Source organism: Periplaneta americana, chromosome 9, assembly GCF_040183065.1.
Source record: "Periplaneta americana isolate PAMFEO1 chromosome 9, P.americana_PAMFEO1_priV1, whole genome shotgun sequence".
In the NCBI taxonomy this organism is placed as follows: domain Eukaryota; kingdom Metazoa; phylum Arthropoda; class Insecta; order Blattodea; family Blattidae; genus Periplaneta; species Periplaneta americana.
The window spans coordinates 60,461,763-60,483,988 of NC_091125.1; the positions used below are offsets into that span (position 1 = coordinate 60,461,763).

The 22,226-nt window shown below is 34.2% G+C and overlaps 1 long non-coding RNA gene across 1 annotated transcript in view; it reads right to left on the reverse strand.

Annotated features, from left to right (window-relative positions):
* LOC138705655 (uncharacterized) overlaps positions 1 to 22,226 on the reverse strand; it is a 202,011-nt gene that overhangs the window by 41,949 nt on the left and 137,836 nt on the right. The window lies entirely within an intron of this gene.

Genomic DNA, 22,226 nt, shown 5'->3' on the forward strand with positions numbered 1-22,226 from the left:
TATTATTCCACTGTCTTCTTTGATTGAGAAGAGATCAACAGAGCGAGGTACTTAAGTTACATTTTAGAATCTATGTGTGATGAATCAAAATATACGAAACGTTTCACGGCGTATTTCAGCAGGATAGCGCCACCATGATGGAATTATGCCTAGAGTTCGTGGAAGCGAGCAGGGACAGTAGCGTGGGATCTCACCGCTGGTTGGCCAACGTGCATTACGTCAAGGTTCGCTGAGACTTTATGTAATTGAGCAACTTCATAAGAACTTTTTAAATTGTTAATCTCTGAGAAAGAACTATAACATTAATTGTGACCATCTGTTATTCAACCCGGCAGAAGCTCCGGACTAACTAAAATAAAAGCACGAATCACCAAATCAATTCAGTGTCGCGATAAGTTCAGAGTTGATTTATACAGATCTATACTAATAATAAATCTGTAGCCAAAATTTTTCTAGTAATTTTCGATTTTCCAGAAATAATTTATGTTGACATGTATAATTAACCATCCTGAAACCGAAACTGTCTGTCTGGATGTTTGTTACCTTTTCACGCGATAATGGCTGAACCGATTGATATGAAAATTGAAATACAAATGTTGTAACTTAGATTTTAGGCTATATGGCATTCAAAATACTTTATTTAAAAGGGAGGTTATAAGGGGACTTGAATTAAATAACTCGAAATATCTCCCTTATTATTAATTTTTGTGAAAAATGTTGCATAACAAAAGTTTATTTAAAAATGATTTCCGATACGTTTCATTCCAGACAAAATTTTGATGGGACCAAATTGCACCAAAAACGGATGTTCTCTGAACCAAATGATCATATTTTAATTATTTGCATGTAATAACAATTAAGAAATATGTTAAAGGAATTATCATTGCACTAAATAGTGGTCTCTGGACCAAAATGATCGCATTTTAATTATTTAAGTACAATTTAATTTAAGTGACATATTAAACGATTTATCCTTCTATCAAACACGAATGTTCCCTGGGGCAGATGTCCTATTCTAATTATGTAATTACTTTATATTTATTTCTAACAGGTGCAGCGGAGCGCACGGGTACAGCTAGTATTTAAATAAAGCCTTTAATGAACTGCGTTCATTTGAAAGATATTTACTTCGTATGTTTTGCCTCGATCTATTCACGTGAGTAAATCTATAATTCTAATTTTCTACAATTAATAGTATCAAAAATATATATATCGCGTACTGGCATAACAGACTTTCATTTGGTTGGTGAACTGAGACTTGCTCATGTCTTTAACTGGACATTGACAATATGTTTGAGAGGAACATATTTACAGATATCTTTAGCGTGCCACGAAAATTATATAAATATATAGTTGTTTGTTTTATGGAAATCTGGCTTTCAGGTATAACTCCCTTTGAAGAACAGTGTAGGGCAGTAAATATGGCGTTATCGGGTAGGAGTCCAGAAGGGTGATTAGTTGGTAGGAATATTGTGCAGTACTTAGACAACAAGCAGAGAGTAAAAAAATAACTAAAATATAAAAGGAGAAAAAATAAAGTACACAAGATGCTGAAGAATAAACAACTTAGTTGTAACATAAACCGTGCATTTGCTTTTATTTCTTGTTCACTTTCTTAAACACTGTACATCAATGTTTCATCATTAAAAGGGAGCGTATGTCAGGAGAGGTTGTATATGGATCTCCCACTGAAATGCGGCATAAGTCAACGTCTTCACATGTCACTCATGAATCACTGGCAGACCCGACACGACGATTGTCTTCCGGGAGCTTCGTACTGGTTTCATAGGAAGCGGATAAATCATTATATTGAATTACCAAAGTTCAGTTTCATATTCAGTGTAAGTTTCTTGTTTCACAAAGCGCTAGAAAGTTTGTAGTAAGATAAAAACCTTGATTTTAAAACATTTACGCAAATTTATTTTTACATTATATTCGTTTTTCTTGTAGCAAAGACATTTCATGTATAAATATATATCGATGGAATTAAATTATGAAAGTTTTGGACAATATCGTATCAGAAGTAAAGTTGGTTATCCTCATCATAACCATAACCAGAGTACTTTCAAGATTTGAGACCTGGGTTTCGTGCCTAAACATGAATAAGGTGATCTGTTCAGGTTTGCTTTAATCCTACAGTAGCAATCTTGCTTTATCCATTCTTAATGTATGTTTCTTCCTCCATTTTGTATAGTCTAATCCTACAGCACATTTTCAGTAATGTTTTCTTCTCTAATTTCATTCTTTCTCCTTAAAGTGTCTAATATTTCAAGAATTTTCATGTTTTAGCATTTCAGGTTTTTTTCTTTCTTCTCTTTCTACTGTCCTGTTCTTTCTCTCTTTCTTTTTAGCTACTTTTATTTTCTTTCTTAGATTTCATCTTCTTCCTTTCCTTCTTTCTTTCTTCTCTTTTTACTGTCATGTTTTTTCTCTCTTTCATGTTTGGCTAATTTTATTTTTTTTCTTGTTTCCTAATTTCATTTTCTTTCCTTTCTTCTTTCTTTCTTTCTTTCCTGTTTCTATTCATTATTCTTTTATTTCGCATCTTCCTTCAAATCTTGCATAATTCACGTAATACGAAATACGTATCAAAATCAAAATTAATGTTGACTTAATGTAGGTTGTCTCACAAGCATATTTAACGTTTTTTTTTTAATATATTCTCCTATTATCTTTAGTTTAACTGCATACAGTGATTGAATTTATCGTAGATACGATTTCATGAAAGACGAAATGAAGAAAAAACAAACGACTTAATTGCAATAACATTAATTAAACAATATTGAAAAAATAACTAATACTTCATGTTGTGTTACTACTGTGCATGTGTATGTGTGTGTGTGTTGTTTTTTATTTTTAAAATGTGTATTCCTGTATATTAAGGTGTCTATCATATTAATCTCCATTAACATTTAATTTATTTTTCACATACTGTAAATAGGCCAGTGTTATAGTTCAAAAACATAACTGTAGCATTTGACTATAATTATTTATTTACTGTGCCACCTTTGCTTATCTTAAAAGTTAATAATTTACATTAACGTTTTCGATACATTTGTATCATCTTCAGATGTAGAGTGTTAAATAAACATTTATGATGAAAACCTTGCCTTATGGTATGGAACTTATTATGATTTTCAGATCTTGCTAAAGTGAATTGCTCTAACTTAACCTAATTTGGCCTATAATGCACATGTTTCATTAAGTTAAAATAATTTGCAGTCCATATAGTACAATTTAAAGGATTTAAAATTATTTAAAAGTGATATAAAACTATAAATATAATCAGAGGAATATAAAACGTTGTAGGACACTTTAAAACACTGTAAGCACTTGTTGGCTGTGTTTGCCAGTTTTAACATCGTTTGATGGGGCTGCTTCTGTTGATCTTGATTTTAACAACAAACTAAAACGGAGTACTGTTTATATCACTAGCAGTCTATAATTATTAACAATGTGTATTATTAAAGCATTTCATTCGATTTTGGTCAATAGATTGATGTGAAAATCATAGATATATGTTGAGTTTAATATCAGTCAAGCATCAAGTAGGAGCAGTTCAACACACTTCAAATCACACGCAATGCTGTATTAAACTCATGGACTCGACATCCATCCATCTTGTACCGATATATCTATGATTTTCACATCAATCTATTGACCAAAATCGAATGAAATGCTTTAATAATACACATTGTTAATAATTATAGACTGCTAGTGATATAAACAGTACTCCGTTTTAGTTTGTTGTTAAAATCAAGATCAACAGAAGCAGTCCCATCCAACGATGTTAAAAACTGGAAAACACAGCCAACAAGTGCTTACAGCGTTTTAAAGTGTCCTACAACGTTTTATATTCCTCTGATTACATTTATAGTTTTATATCACTTTTAAATAATTTTAAATCTTTTAAATTGTACTATATGGACTGCAAATGATTTTAACTTAATGTAACATGTGTATTATAGACCAAATTAGGTTAAGTTAGAGCAATTCACTTTAGCAAGATCCGAAAATCATAATAAGTCCCATACCATAAGGCAAGGTTTCCATCATAAATATTTATTTAACACTCTACATCTGAAGATGATACAAATGTATCGAAAACGTTAATGTAAATTATTAACTTTTAAGATAAGCAAAGGTGCACAGTAAATAAATAATTATAGTCAAATATTAATAGCTTATCGGCATACCACAATATGAAATTGATAACTGTAGCAGTTTAGACTTCAGAATATCACAGCCTAGTGGAAAAAATCTTTAGTCCTCTTGTAAATGTAATGTAGTTTATAAATGTACAATATAAGCTATTCGTTTAAAAGAGTATGCAATGAACATTACTATGTGTAGAAGAAGACTTTGGTTCCGAATGGTGGGATACATACTTCTTCTGACGTATCGGAACCACCTACATATTCTGTAATCAGGATCATATCGATCAAGACTACAAAAGACGCCTAGTCTATTGAATTATAAATATTGGTTTCATCAAAGAACTTAAGGTAAAATACTCAACCAAACAGACAGCCCTTTCAGATCTCGTTCGAAACAAACTTGATTTATTAGCCTGCAAGTAGTTTCTGGACGTTGAAGAAATTATGTCGCTAACACATTATTTAAGAATGGATAATGTTCGAATTTAATGTTGTCAAAAGGTAAAATTTCAGTCAATACCTTCCATATTCATGGAAAAATAATTACGTAATCTAGTTCCCACTGAATTTAAGGGTTTTATTGTGTGTTCATATGTATTATTATTTTTCGATTTAAACCGTATACTAGGACGTAATATCTGCAACTTTTCGGAATTACGTGCAGGTTCCTTCATTTTCTCACAGGGATGACAAGCTCACAGCTGTGGGGAAGTTTGTAGAATCTGCTTCTCACACACAGCTTGATTACAACGGGGTTAAATACTCATTCATTTTGCATGCTTGTCTGTTTCTTAAGCCATTGTCAGGCTTTCTTCATATTGGTATTACATGTGTCATTTTATATAGGTAAAACTACAGAAGTAATATTATTGAACTACGAAATGCGCTTTAAGAATATATCACATGCTATTATGTAACCTCATATTAACTAAATTATTATTGCACAGCTTTCTTCACATATAAAATCTGCTCGTAACAAAGTGGTTAAGTTGTTGTTAAAAATAATGAAATGAGATTTTCCTGTGAAAATACTAATAAATAAGTAGGTAAATGACTAACCGGATAAATAAATAAATAAATAAATAAATAAATAAATAAATAAATAAATAAATAAATAAATAATTAAATAAATAAGTAAATAAATAAATAAATAAATAAGTAAATAAACAAAGAAACATGAATAATTTCAAGGGAAAAATTTTTCCGGGACCGGGTATCGATCCCGACAACGTTTCAATTTTTCCCTTTATATCCACACACCTCAAGTGGGCTGACAAGACGCCAGAAACCCAACTTTGAGTGCACACAAACTCTGTGTGACTTGAATTGTGGTTTTCTGTTAACGTACCTACAGTGACGTACATATTATGGAAATCTGGTTTTCAGGTATAGCTCCCTGTGAAGCAGGCTTGAATAATTTCAAGGGAAACATTGTTCCGGGTTTGTGTGCACTTAAATTTGAGTTCCTGGAGTCTTGTCAGCCCACTTGAGGTATGTGGATATAAATGGAAAAATTGAGACGGTGTCGGGTGCAGTTCCTGGGTAGCTCAGTCGGCAGAGCGTTGGACTGCTCAGCCAAAGGTCCCGGGATCGATACCTGGGCCCGGAACAATTTTTCTCTTGAAATTATTCAAGTCTGCTTCAGAAAATCATTCTATTTTCCAGTTTCTAGTCTATTGTTTAACCGGAGAACTGATCAGATCAAGCAAATTTTGAAAGAAAAAACATATTATTATTATTATTATTATTATTATTATTATTATTATTATTATTATTATTATTATTATTGCTGTTCTTTTGTAGGAGTAGAAGCAATTAACAGTAGAATTGCATCCACGTTTTATAGTTTTAGGATGTTAGGATTCGGAGGAAGGAGGTAGTGTAGAATAAAATTCTTACCAAGATGAAGTTACTAAGCCATTCGTGTGTCCATCATTGCGACGTCATAGACATCTCCATTGCGCTTGATCAGGAATAGATCGAAATCTCACTCAACATGAAAAATGAAGCCAAACGATTGGTAGAAATGGGCTCTAAAACCGTACATTTGAGTGTCCTTGCTAGAGCAAGACGCAAAGAATAAGACCATAACATCTAAGTCTAAATGAATAGGAGAAGAAGAAAAGAAGTACATGAAATTAGGTTCTGTCCGTGACTGGATGAAGATATGAACAGAAGCCAGAGAAAAGAATCCGCAGCCTGGCTTGTCTATGCATTCAATTAAAGATAAAGCAAGCATGCAATAGTAATTTAAGATACCACTTCGCGATACCGTACAAAGACGAATGTTATGTTCAAATTAATTCAAATGACAGCAGAGATAATTAATGGTGTTCAAGATATGACTTAGCGTACAATTAGGCCTATACAAAAAAAAGTCATTCCACATTAGTTTATTTTTCTCAGGTTAACAAGGTAAGTGGCAGTGAATTCAATTGATTTGTACATCAAAATATAATTTAATATATATTTTGTAGTGTCTTGGGCAAGTTCCTTCATTTTTGTACGTTTCATTTGTTGTAAGTAATAACGTTTCCTTATATTATGAGATGGACCATGTTCAATTCTCGACTGGGACATGGAGAATTATCTTTTTTTGCGTGTTCCTTTTCTTGCGCATATTTTGAATTGTCGTGAAAGTTAAATAATTTTATTAATAACGTGGGATTCCCGCTTCCTGTCAATGTTTACTGTTGTGTCAATTAGGGAGCGGATTTTTGTGTACTAAAAATTTAAATATATTTATTTCTTATGTGCTAAAATAAAAAAAGTATTTGCTATAATGAAAAAAATATATTTTGTTTAAATATGGGAAAAATGACCTACTTACTTAAAAAAATTATACTAGATGCTCACCAATCACACTTGAGTATCAGTTGCCAGTAGTTGTCCGTTAATTGCAGAAAACAACAAAGATCATCGCTAAATTCTCCATCACAAATGCATGCCGATTTTATCTGAAAAACTACTTCCTATTGTGAAAGCGAGCTTTCGACATGACATGAAGACAAACGTACAGATTTAAAGGGAGGAATGCCACAAACGCACACTGTCAAGCGCACCATCCAATACTTGAGCAACTTTCCTAATTTTTTTTATACCCATTGTTTCTCCCGAACATATTCTAAAATTTGTCCAAAGACGTATTTAAATTTATCTACATATTCGCTGTAGAATATGCCATTAGGAAAGTTCAGGATAACACAGAGGGTTTGGAATTGAACGGGTTACATCAGCTTCTTGTCTATGCGGATGACATGAATATGTTAGGAGAAAATCCACAAACGATTAGGGAAAACGCGGAAATTCTACTTGAAGCCTGTAAAGCGATAGGGTTGGAAGTAAAACCCGAAAAGACTAAGTATATGATTATGTCTCGTGACCAGAATATTGTACGAAATAGAAATATAAAAATTGGAGATTTATCCTTCGAAGAGGTGGAAAAATTCAAATATCTTGGAGCAACAGTAACAAATATAAATGACACTCGGGAGGAAATTAAACGCAGAATAAATATGGGAAATGCATGTTATTATTCGGTTGAGAAGCTTTTGTCATCTAGTCTTCTGTCAAAAAATCTGAAAGTTAGAATTTATAAAACAGTTATATTACCGGTTGTTCTGTATGGGTGTGAAACTTGGACTCTCACTTTGAGAGATGAACAGAGATTAAGGGTGGTTGAGAGTAAGGTTCTTAGGAAAATATTTGGGGTTAAGAGGAATGAAGTTACAGGAGAATGGAGAAAGTTACACAACGCAGAGCTGCACGCATTGTATACTTCACCTGACATATTTACGAACATAAAATCCAGACGTTTGAGATGGGCAGGACATATAGCACGTATGGGCGAATCCAGAAATGCATATAGAGTGTTAGTTGGGAGGCCGGAGGGAAAAAGACCTTTGGGGAGGCCAAGACATAGATGGGAAGATAATATTAAAATGGATCTGAGGGAGGTAGGATATAATGGTAGAGACTGGATTAATCTTGCTCAGGATAGGGACCAATGGCGGGCTTATGTGATGGCGGCAATGAACCTCCGTGTTCCTTAAAAGCCAGTAAGTAAGTATTGCTGAAGACGTGATCTTAAACTTAATATGATTTTCGGCAATATAAGAGGCTAATAAACTCGCATCGTAAATGTATCTACGTAACTAACATAAAACTTAATAAAGATTTCGCATTGTGTTTCAACTTTCAATAGAGGTAGACTAGGTAATTGTGCTCATATCTCCAGCTCTTTCTGAAGTGTTTGTACGAAAATTTTTCCTACTCTACCTGGTTTACAGTTAGAAAATAACAGTACTACTGTTGTGCATTTAAGTAAGCAATTTCCGAGAGAGAAATATTGTCGGAATTTTTAGTATGAGTTTGTATTAACAAAATAATAATTCATATCAACTACAACCGATTAATTTTAATCGACTCGATTATTCGATTGAACATTTTTGACCGATTAATCTCACAACAGAAATTGATCGATTAATCGATTAGATTAAGCGATTAAATCCCACAATACTAATTATAATTAGTTTTGAACATTCCCCTCGAAAGCTAAATCGTCGTGTTTATCGTCCAAATCGTGTCTCCTTCACATCTAAAATTATTCAAGGTCGGAAGTTTTGAATGATGTAAATTTCATTATATTCCTCAGTTTGTCTAATTTTCGCGCCTGCAGTCGTCCATACGATTCGTAGAGTGGAAGTGAGACTTTGCCCTTTATGTAACATCATAGATGACAGTTAATTTATATTTCCATTATAAATTTATTGTACTTGGATCTTAAGCCGGTTCTACAGTATAGAAAACCCAGACTGAAATCGTTGCTGTAATAGTACGGCACTCCTATTAAAATTTAATGATACGGAACGTTTGAAATATCCAATTTCTTGACAAATGACAAAAAATCAGCTCGTAATCCCTATAGAATACATTGAGAAGCAACACGCCGTTTTGGAGTTACGACGTCGTTTTCTAGCATCACACTAAGGCTAGCTGTCAAAATTGAAGTATACAATAAATAGCACTGTTATGTAAATTAATGCTACGGTAATTTTTACAAATGACTCTACCGCCTCGTTTGTATAGCTATTGCGTATGGTATTAAAATAATAGGACAGGTATTAATTCAATGATAGTTATTTTGTTAATAACTACTTACCTATCACGATAGCCGTTTCCTCGCATATTTGCTAAACGGCAGATTTATTTCCTTTGCCACCTTTTTCTCTGTATCTCCTAAAGTGACGGGTGAGTGTTGATAAATTATCGAAACAAATTCATGAACACCTTTTAAAAATGTTATGTTTTATTTAACGACGCTCACAACTGCCGAGGTTACATCAGCGTCACCGGTGTGCCGGAATTTTGTCCCGCAGTACTTTTACATACCAATAAATCTACTCATATGAGCCTGTCACATTTAAGCACACTTAAATGTCATCGACCTGGCTCGGGATCGAACCCGCAATCTCGGGCATACCAACTGCGTCAATCAGGCCAACTCCCTTTAAAATCTCCAAAATATGTTCTCATTCATTTTTGCGACTTGCATTGAAATTCTGCAATTTATAATTGTAACATAGATTGTCGAAACAAAATGTTTACAATAACTGTAGGTGGCACTATTTCTTACATAAAATGTCATGAAGAAAATATCTTGCAGACATATAGATGAGCGAAATCTTGTATTGCAGTCCTGAATCACCAGACCTGAAAAGAATCTTTTGTTACCATTTCGACTAAATAGTCATTTGGTGCATGCAGCCTAATGTTTTTATAAATTAAAAATTAGTATATTTCACGGACATACTTCCCTGTTCCGGACGATGTCACTCGTAAATATTAAATCTCAAAACTTTAGTATTTTAAATTCTATAACAAGATATGTTGACTGGGATAACCTTGCGTTCATATGAATACTGGAAGCATTGTATAGGGCTATTCGAAAGTAAGTTCCATTTTGAAATAGATATAACATTTTTAAAAATAAACGTATACACAAAATGGTAACACAATCATTTGTATCGAATGACAGGACTTGTTCATTTATCACACTCATTAGTTTTGGTTAACATGGTAACGGTCACGGTTACCGGACAACGTTATTTTGACATGCTGCAGAATTTTGTTATACACATTTACGAAAGAGTAATATCGAGCACATAATCTTCTTGCAGGATGGTGCACCTCCCCATATCTATACACCAGTTAAGGGATTATTACTAACAAGCTTGGCGATCGCATAATAAGTAGATATTTTGGTAGCACTTGGCCAGCGCGTTCCCCTAATATCAATCCAGCAGATTTTGGCTGTTGGGTTATTTAAAACACAGAGTTTTTTTTTTTTAACTAATCCTACGACTAACGACGAACTAAAACATGAAATTTCGCAACAAACTGAAGATATTCCACCAGATATATTAGTAAATGCTGTTCACATCACAGAAGAAAGATTGTTGCTTGTTGAACATAGCGGACATATTCAACATTTAAACGGAATACAATAAACCCCATATCTTTATGGTGTCTGTGTATATCTTTTTTATTTTTTATTTTATTGGGTTATTTTACGACGCTGTATCAACATCTAGGTTATTTAGCTTCTGAATGATATGGAGGTGATAATGCCGGTGAAATGAGTCCGGGGTCCAGCACCGAAAGTTACCCAGCATTTGCTCGTATTGGGTTGAGGGAAAACCCCGGAAAAAAACTCAACCAGGTAACTTGCCCCAACCGGGATTCGAACCCGGGCCACCTGGTTTCGCAGCCAGACGCCCTGACCGTTACTCCACAGGTGTGGACTATCTTAATTCTTAAAAAGTTTATGGCGACGTCAAAATGTAACTTACTTTTGAATAACCTTGTATTTCATTCGCAATTTTAAGATCGACATTATACAGATTGTGTATATTTCAAAATTCAAATTTAAAAAAAGCAATCTAGTGACACCTTTTCATTAAAATAGCAGTGAATAAATAGAAATACAGAATTTCCTCCGAAATTATGATATTATTTTAATACATCTTAATGATTACGGAATTCAGGACAACAATTCAATAGTGTTTTCACATAAATAACGTAACAACAACTATAACCGAAATCGATCAATATCTGTTGGAGCTTCACGCACTTGACCTCAATAATCTGTTAATAAAAATATAAGTTCGTAAGAGAAAGCCATGTCTTGTTATAATCTTTAGGAAAACAGTGCTTGGTAGTTTCTTGAACGTAACCAGGTCTACCGCAGACATGCAGCCATAACCACCAGCAACAATAGACATTATCATTCCTTAACGTTTGAAGAATACAATGGCGTGTACCCGACGCCACGGAAAACTGCTGCCGTTTTTAAACTCGGCTGGGGTTGATTGCTATTGCCACTGAAGTGTTACATCTTGAACTGTCAGCTGCTGGATTGACTTGTTCCATCAAAGACAAGCTCCAGATATCTCTCTCTATCTCGTTCACTCAAGTTCATCACAGTTTCTAGTCGTGCAATCTATAGTCCACGGAATTCTAATCTGTGACGTCTTCAAGGCTCTGTCCAACTCTCGCATAGTTCATAGCCTGATATTTAAGCAAAACAATTCTTATTATTGATTTTATTAATTTGTCCTACAGAATAATCTCTGTAATGTTGACAAATAATATTTGAGGTGAAAAATTCGATCCGGCGCCGGCCACAAAGGGAAATACTGAAGGAGGAAGGTTCGATTCGGTGCTGTGGATTGAATTCGGCGTAGCTCAATGGTCAGAGTGCTTGGTACGTAGAACCAAGGACCCGGGTTTGATCCCCGGCGCCGGATCGAATTTTTCTCCTCAAATATTAAAATAATTCTTACAAAAAATCTCAAATCTAATAGGATTCTCTTTCGAGAATATAATGCACAGTTAATTTAATACTTCTCTGCCGGTAAGTGACCGAAAAATTTCAAATGCCTTATCTTGGTCGTAGACGTCAAAGCATTAAACAGCACCTCAAAACCTGTTAACTCTTCCCCCCAGTACTGCAAACTGTCATGTTGCATAGAGACGGATATAATACGAGACATGTATGTATGTATGTATGTATGTATGTATGTATGTATGTATGTATGTATGTATGTATGTATGTATGTATGTATGTATGTATTTTTATTTTTTATTTTATTGGGTTATTTTACGACGCTGTATCAACATCTAAGTTATTTAGCGTCTGAATGAAATGAAGGTGATAATGCCGGTGAAATGAGTCCGGGGTCCAGCGCCGAAAGTTACCCAGTATTTGCTCGTATTGGGTTGAGGGAAAACCCCGGAAAAAACCTCAACCAGGTAACTTGCCCCGATCGGGATTCGAACCTGGGCCACCTGGTTTCGTGGTCAGACGCGCTGACCGTTTCTCCACAGGTGTGGACGTATGTATGTATGTATGTATGTATGTATGTATGTATGTATGTATGTATGAGAAAGTCATTCATTACGTAATCATTTGTTTCGTTAAATTAACTGATAGTTTTGGCTAAATATTTTAATTACGTGGAAATATAATGCACATATGTCTTTACATATGTCCTGATGAATGGTAATTTTTCTCCCAAATCATAAATTAAATATACAAATAACACAAGAGAGGAGTTCCTTTTTGTTCATCACGTTCCTAAGGATCACTTAATAATGCCATAACGAATTTCGTTTTCGTAATGCCTACTGCTTTTGAACATGTTACTGAGCTACAGAGATTAAAATTAGTGATGGACAGAACTGAATATGTTCCTCCATAATTTAATGTATTTCAACTTTAAGGCGTAAGAAAACACCTCTTGCTAGAAATACTTAATAAAATATAATATTTATGTACATAAAAGTCAATAGTAACTGAATCACAGTACAAACAAGACTATGTGATTAACAAAAATAAAAATATATTGTGCTAAAATTTTTTATCTCATAAAAATTGTGTTTCATTAAGTGGACTATTCGAGGTAGAAAATGCGGTCTCATTAAAGTAACACTGTCGAGAGAATTATAGTGAAGAACAAAATCAGATATTTAACAGAAAGGAAACTTGACTTCTTATACTGTACTATGTACACCACACGTAAAATATTTCAGCGGGTGTTGATGGCATTCTCTGGAATCACTTTCTATATAAACTGTTATTACGTTATGAAAGCCTTCAATTACAGGTATAAATGTCGAAGACACTTTTGCTTTCACAACACTACACATAAAAACAAATTAATGTTATACCATAGATCGTTATACCCGTAGCAACTCAGGAAGCCGTCGTGTACAAAGTGTATGAAGCCACATTACATACACTTACAGACATCAATTTCTAACTCCATTGTCTAACAAATAGCTCTTGTAACAATGCAGTATAAATAGTGGCCTGACAAGTAACAATGCTTACTATAAAAACACTATTATCATTTAGAAGTAGCAGATAATGTTTCTGAGAACGATTTGAGCATGTGAAATAACTGTTGAGGTAACAGAAATATCAGACGCATCCACACAAAAGATCAGTAACATATAATTTATTATGGATTAAATTCCACGAGTAAACAATCCAGCTATGTCAGTCAGTTGCTAGCTTCTCATAAACCAGAAAAGGGTTTGATGTACAAATCACTTTATTTGTGATGCATAAGAGGGCTGATGTGCAGACACCTGCACAATATGAAGAACATTTTGCCAAAATATGAAATTTATTTTGGCAAAATTTAAAAATATGAAGCAAATATTTCAGTGCTAAAAAAGCTCGTTTCTAAACAATTTGAGCAAGTTTAGATCATTTACACAATAAGCTTTTAAAGATTAACAGTTTTATCTGTATTTAATATTTTACCAAATTAACTACAATATATCTCCATAATTAAACAGTTTTTCAGCATCATCAAAACCTTACTTGAAAGCAGCAAGTACTAGGTAACTGAATTGTTATACCGAAGCGAACAAAAAAAAAGTTTTTACATTAATTGAACTCAACAATGATTACAATATAACTCAAGTAACTATTATATTTTGTGCGAGATCGTGCGTATTTGCTTGGTTTCCGTACAAAACCCATACGCCGAAAGTCTTAAATTCCACATTCAGTATTCCCAATCTAACACACATAACAATTTCCCTCTTCTTACCGCTTAAGTGACATATTGATTTTACTGCTTTAGGCTTTTAACATATTATTTTTAGAGACTTTCAATATAGTAATAATTATAAATTGGAAACTTACCACTGCAATTTCACTTAAATTGCACTGTTAATTATTGTTTTTAAATATATGCAAAAATTAAGTAAACTCTACAACTCCACTAAAGTTACTACATTCGTGATGCAAGTAACATTAAGGAAGCCGTGAAAAAATCAACAAGATTCCAGACTCATCATAGACTGGGGGAAAAAATTTTTCCTCGAACATGAAAACTTCAACATACCGCTCTTGTAACGAATATTACTATTTTCTGGAGGAAGATTACATCTTTTTTTTTTTTTTTTTTTTTTTTTCTATGATGAAAAATCCATGATGTTGCATAAACAAGATAAATAAAGTAGACAGGAAAATTGATGCTTGAAATCCGTTTAAAACAGTAACTTACACTATAGCTTTTGTTTTGTTTTTTATTGTGTTGGATATGAGTTGTTTTATATGTGTATATATTTAGGTATTACGTATTTATACACTATATAAGTAGATATGACAACACTGAGAAGACTTTCACTGGATTCGAAAGAATGAGCAGAGGTGGAATAAAAACCTATAATTTTGTTTTAACTTCTCGAATTCATTGACGGCTACAAGTTCTAGGATTCTAAAGGGGATTTGTAATGCCACTTGCCCTTGAGGTACCACGGAATGTTGGTGGAATAGGTGACAAAAATGTTTTCAAGTGTTTCCTGGAAAACATCTCTATTGTCTCCTTACAACGTCAGTCTGGATCAGTAATACCGATAGTTATGAAAATACGAAGGGGAAAAATTGTGCAAAATATGAAACAAACATACAGATTTTTTTTGTGACATATAACAACTTTACTGAATTTTTAATTATTAGGCCTACATTCTGCACACCGTAAAAATCCTTGTTACCATAACGGTAGCAGGAATGACTTACAATATAAATAATTTCAAGGGAAAAATTGTTCCGGGGCCGGGTATCGATCCCGGGACCTCTGGTTGAACGTACCAGCGCTCTACCGCTGAGCTACCCGGGAACTCCAACCGACACCGTCTCAACTTTTCCCTTTATATCCACACAACTCGCGTGGGCTGACGAAACGCCAGAGACCCACAACGAGTGCACACAATGTCTGTGTGACTTGGAATTGTGGTTTTCTGTTAAACCAGAGGTCCCGGGATCGATACCCGGCCCGGAACAATTTTTCCCTTGAAATTATTCAAATCTGCTTTACAGGGAGCTTCACCTGAAAGACTAGATTTGCATTACAATATAAAATTTCATATTTTGCCTGTCATTACTGAGGACACTTTAGATTCTCTCTTTCATTACTGTTGTGCCCTATTTGCAGATTCATCATTATCGTTGAATATTCATTTACGGTTCAAAAAGAGACACTAAACAAACCAATAGATTCATTCATTTGTATACAACTTCTCGTTGTTGGAACTGGAAGCTGCCAAAATAAGGTTCACATTAAGTAAAGATTACTCAAACAATTCAGATCGTATTCTGACAATTTTCTTAATCAGTTATTAAACAACGCCGTATCAGCTAATTTTTGTTTAACTGGTTGTAGCGATATGGTATTTATAAGAGATAAATCTAAGAATTCGCAACAGTTGACATGACATTCGCACTACAATTCGGAAAATTCTCAAAATAAAAATATACGTTTTATCAGGGATACACCGACACGTTGAATACGTCACTCAGTTTCGGGAATGAAACTGTAGTTGTGTTAATAATTTTAATGTTTCATTTTTTTGGATTTACAAATAGAGAGTAGACTGGAGCCCAGTGTTTGGTCACATTAAACTACAAGTTTAGTGAACACATACCTATGCTCTCCACTATTTTGTGCAACGATCGATGTGGCAAGGACCCAACTAATGATACTGGATATGTATAAACTTGCAGAGTCAGCTCAAAAAAGAAATTAGTGCATTCATAAGCAAAACATTGTTTTAGGAAAACATGAATGTTTATAATTTAAAAAAAAATAGGTCTATAATGTACTAATTATAACTTAATCAACAAAATATTGCAATAATATTTATAACCTCTATTCAAACATAGACTATGATATTCAGCAACCCTCTTTAAATCCATTAGGACTACAATTAATGAGTAGGTACATTTTAAAATTTTCGAACGAAAATGATCACCTTCTTTTTTTTTTCTTTCTTTCTTTATTCTTCAATGTTTGTACTTCGAGAAATTTCTTTCAATTTTACAAGAAGTTACTGGTGCACACACAAAATGTGATACATCGATGTATTGGCATGATCCTCGTCCATCAAAATATACAAGCCTTCACTAATAACTTAATAAGTTATCGAGTCAGGTAAGATTGGGTGGATTGTGTATTTATGATTTGGTTGTATGTTTCAATTTCCTATACAGATCGACACCTAACCATGTTACCATCGCATCATTACCTACTCATTTTCTATTATTTTCTGCGCTGACCATATCGAACGTGCCGTGTGCGTGTGCTGTCATCTATACTCCATAGCACAGCTAACCTGTTTTCTTCACTCGGTGACCAAACGCTGGGCATTAGTGATAAGAGGAATAATTAGTGAGTGGCATGCAGTATTATTTTCTCTTCATATGAAACTACATTCCGAAATTAGTCTCGGCTCGCAACACACTTTTAGCTATTTTTTATTCACAGTGTATCGTGTCTATTATTACTTTAATATCGCAGAACTCGCGATTACAAATCAAACGAGTGATTGTAAAGATCTGTATCTACTCTCGATGTCGAGAAATTACTGAGAGTGTCCGCGCGAAAAGTTAATTTTATACGAAATTTCGGTGCCCTCATATCTCTAGCGAGGGGAGGTGGAAACGTGGGGAGCATGGTCACTCAAGTTACATTGTTTCGTGGGCTAACAGTCAATTTTCAACCAGTGTGCTGCGAGAAATTGAAAAACCAAAAATTGGAAAAATAAAAGTGAAAAGAGTAGTACGAAAGTAAATCCACAAGAGTCAACTTTAGTGAACGCGGCACAAGTTAACATTTTTAGTAAACAGATTCCCTCTAAGACCCTCAAAATTCTACCCTGTTTGCGAATCTCTGGTTTGGATTACATATATGAATGTGCCACGTGATTTTAAATTACACCTTTAGTGTGTCACATCACATGTTGATGAAGGTTGAAAAACGCTGGGCTAACTAGTACTAAATAACATAATTCGGGTATCGTCTTCAGTCCTGTTGTAGAGTATACTATACATAATTTTCTTTTAATTTTTTGCAGTGTTTTGGATACTTTTTAAAATTTTGAAAAATTAAATTTGATAGAAATGAAGAGTATCACTTTTGCACCATTTCTATGCCAGAATTATAAATTAGAATTTAAAATTTGGGGACACCAAGAGTCAAAATTGCCCCAAAATTTGATTTTCTGTGCAGACTTGATTTGGGATTTTTGGAACCGATTTTTTTTTCCAATTTTTTTTAAATATAAATTCGGGACTGAAGAGGCTATGGCGCATAGTATTGTTACAGTAATAATTTTAAATTCTGCGATGTTTTGTTTCACGGCGGATCTCGGAACGCGGGAAAGATTTATTCTACTTAATAAAAAGCACACAAACCATGTAATCAGCCCAAGTGGGATTCCAACCCACGCCCTGGTGCAGCTTCGACTCGCGAGTCAACTCGCTACCATCAAGGCTATAGCGACAGCCACTTCCTTTTGCAACACTCCCTCTATCAGTTCTATTTACTTCAGGCATTATTCAATTAGAAGTACAGTATTTACCTTTGATCTAGGAGCTTGTACCACCGATGAGTACGGAACGTTTGTGAAGGCGTAATTGTACGTTTGAATCCCGTATTTTCTCCGCAGAATAAACAGTGTTCTTTGTGCTTTGGCGGTAAGCGAATATTCGCCATGTGATCTGTAATGTGTTATATTTAAATATCGGAGAAAATTATGTTTCTTTTTTATATTAAGATTTCAAGTGGGTAGCAAATGTTGCCATTTCTTCAGACAAAGAATTTACTTGCAATTCAGTGCTAACAAAACCAGTAAAGCGACCTCTTCTGGAAGGGTAGAAGTTGTTCACAAGCCGGTTAACAATTTTCCTTATTTAAGATTCATTTGTGTTCCCTAAATTTAAATCTATAATTCTTATGTTACAACGATTATGCCTAGTGTGTTCACCCTTCTTCATTGTGAACTTGTCCTTTGTTCAATCGAATTATTGAAACTCTTTCAGGCGCAGTTTATAATAGCTCGGCCTCTTCAGACAACTTCGCTTATTATGACTGGAACAAGCCGACTTTTGGTATTCTCAAGTGGTGAGGAGTAACTGGTCTTCAGCACGCTCCCGCGATAGCATTCTGTCTAGCTTAAAGATTAATCACGTGTTATCTCATGGACATCTCGTCTGCATACGGGCACATTTTTGTAACCGTCAGTTTCATTCTGAACCTGCAGACTAGTTGAGGAGATGAGTGCTAACCTAAAATTAGGAAATGTACTATTAAGGAACTGCAGTTCATCACGACCTGAATATTTAACTCAATATAAATATACAGAGTAGTCTTTTAATTGGGGTTTAGAGAGCTTTTTGTCCAAGAGACCGGGGGGCAGTGGCACGCAAAACATAAACATGAAAAATGTTATAACAGCAGCGGAACGTGACAATTTTCTTTAAGACGTCACCATTAACAACTAGCTATAGGTACTATATAAGTTTGTCATAACACGCACTCGATTATAAAGGATTCGTTGCTATCACTAATATAGGCCCTAATTATTAGAATGAATTACTAAATTTCATTTGTTAAAAGCAATTTCAAATCTATTCGCAACTCGCAATTTATTTGGTTTCAACATCCAGTGAAAAAACTTGTATCAAAAGTCTACCTCAACTGAGTGACTAGTTGAAATTTCTTTCAATGAGTATTTTTATTGATGGAGACTTGACTAAATTTATGGTCAACAGTCAAATACAAAACTTTCTTCTTCATTTGTTTATTTAACGACGCTGTATTAACTACTGGGTTATTTAGCTTCGATGGAATTGGTGATAGCGAAATGGTATTTGGCGAGACGAGGCCATAGATTACTTGACATTGGCCTTACGGTTGGGGAAAATCTCGAAAAAAAAAAACCGAATCACATAATTAGCCTAAGCTGGAATCGAACGCAACTCCGGATCAACAGGCAAACGCGTTACCGACTGAGCTATACCGGTAGATTATATGAAACTGTAAGCTGAAATGAGTTAACCATAATATCTTGCTTCTTTCATTGTTGCCTCAACTTGGTGCTGAAATGTTCTCGCTAATTACATAGGTATTTTAAACATCAAAATATTAATAGAGCGCAATGCATGGGTTGACATCATCAAGTCACAATACTCGCTGCTGGGGGGATAAAAAAAAATAACGTCCGACATTTTCCAGTAATTTATGCACTTACTGCACTAATGTTTTCTATAATTATTACTGTAGCCTACTTGTATTAAATAATATTTTTAAAATAAGTTATGTACAACACAATAAAAATAATAATAATAATAATAATAATAATAATAATAATAATAATAAAAGTGTTAACCAAAAATATCATTTTAAAGAGAATATTAAGAAACATAGGACAGTAGAATTATAGAGATTTAACATTGCAAGTATAGACTGAAATCAATAAATTAAACAGTAGAAAGACGTGTTGGATATGTTTTCTGTTCACTAGTATTTCGATATTCACTTCATTTCTCGAATGACAATGTGTGTTAATGTGATTCTACACCATGCATGTCAAGGACACAGGCAAGGTTATGAACTACTGTTTATCAAATTACATTTTGCAGCGAGTGAGCATCGTGGAATGTAAGAGAAATCGTCAGTCAGGGTGTACGTTATACAGGGGGCAAGTTACTATAGCAATGTAAAGTTAATACTAGGATCATTTATTTAGGATATTTATGTTTCGGCTATCACGTTAAATAATGTTTCTTTGGAGGTATACATTACAATAATTCTTAATAAAAATTATTTCACATAACAACACAAACAATTCGGAATATTACTATATTGTGAATGACACTACCCGTTTATGAATAAATGCGTAGCAGGCTATATTCTGACACCTTTTCAAAGTGTTCATATATTGACGAATTTTTCAAAATAAAACTTTGTTTTTATACATATATACAAACATCCGGGTTTGTCCTTATTCGTGTAAGTTTCAATCTTCTAAATGTGCATGATGTTCTCTAGAAATAATTCTTCCAATGTCAGTCTTGCAATCTGAACAGTTAATGTCCTGAATTTTTTTTTTTTTTTTTTTTTTTTGCAAATTAAACCGTTTAGCCATGAATTTAAATTAAACAGCAGCGAAAATCGTTGAAATAAATCTTTCAACGCAGAGTACGTCGCTTGCTACCGACTGAGTGCAGCAGAGGGGGAGGAGAAGGTAAGGAGTGCAGGCCGCGCTTGCTTAGAATTATTGCAGCAGCCGTGATGTTGCTAAATGCTTTATAGAAACATAGGGGAGAGTTAGGTAGTATCGGAATTCGGGTTATATCGGACAGTGAGTTTCTTTCATCTATCACCAGATGACAGTACCTGAATGACATGGTTACGTTTCCGTGATATCGCATACAGAAACGTAACCATGTTATTCAGGTACTACCATCTGGTGGTAGATGAAAGAAACGCACTGTCCGATATTACCCGATGTCCGATACTACCCAACTCTCCCCTAATGATTTCCTCTAAAACGGTAAATATTACAAAAAAAAACTATTTGGATTTTTCAAATCTCTCCTCATGATCTATTACCAGTTTAATTTTGGTGCAGAGCTTAGCATCCACATATATACTCTGCGGATTCTGGAAAAATAAATAAGAAAATGAATAGTAAAGGTTTTGTATGGAATGTGGCATTGTAAAAAAGAACACACACACACACATACGCACGCAGTAAAGATAATGTTCAACAAGGCGCACTTGGGCAGACACAAAATTTGCATGCGCCTTAATTGAAGACGAGTTTTCTCAATTTTCGTCGCTCAGTATCCTCCACAGTCTGCATTCGTATGGATAATTAAATCGTGTAGATTCAGCTTTACAAGGGCAGCGACTTAGCTTTATCAACAATATTTCCAAAATCGTCGGCTTCTTACTCGTTTAAAATTTCTTCATGTTGTCCAGAAGTTAAAATTAAGATGGATTCCGAAATTTGATTGGCCACTATATGATATTTAAAATGAATGAAACAGAAGAAAAATGTATTAATCTGTTTTTGTTCAGTGAACTGAGCTGTATCAACTTGCATAAGTTTGTTACATTATTTAGTTTAACTTATGCCTTGTATACATCCTACACCCAAATTGCAATGAAATTCTTCACATTCCTTCACTGTAACCCTGGTTCGTTACTTTCAATTGTATCAGAGGTATAAACATATCAGCAGTGCAATAGATGTTCAAACACTATAATCAACCACGCAGGAAGCAATCTGTGTGGCCACAAGTCTGTCGTCTACACAAGGAAATCCCGACTTCAAACATATGGACATGATGTTCAAGATAAGGAATTGCCAAGAAGAGAAATTTGAAACAAGTTGATTAAGTTAAAAAAAATGTACTGATGAACTGTCAGACTGTACGACTGTAACAAAAAGTAAAGCGCCGTAGTGCTCAGAATAAAGATTCCAGGCTGTGAACGAGGAAAGACAACCCTACATCGGTTGAGTGAACCTCAAACATTTCCAATTAGCGTCGAATCTTTAATCACAGGCATGTCTGTTAAATTCTCACCATTTGTCTCTTATTTTCTAATTGAATCAATTTGTTGATTGAATGTTCAATCTACCCACGGAACCCATATTAATCAATTCATGCCACTGCGTCTATACTACAAAACGAATTAACAT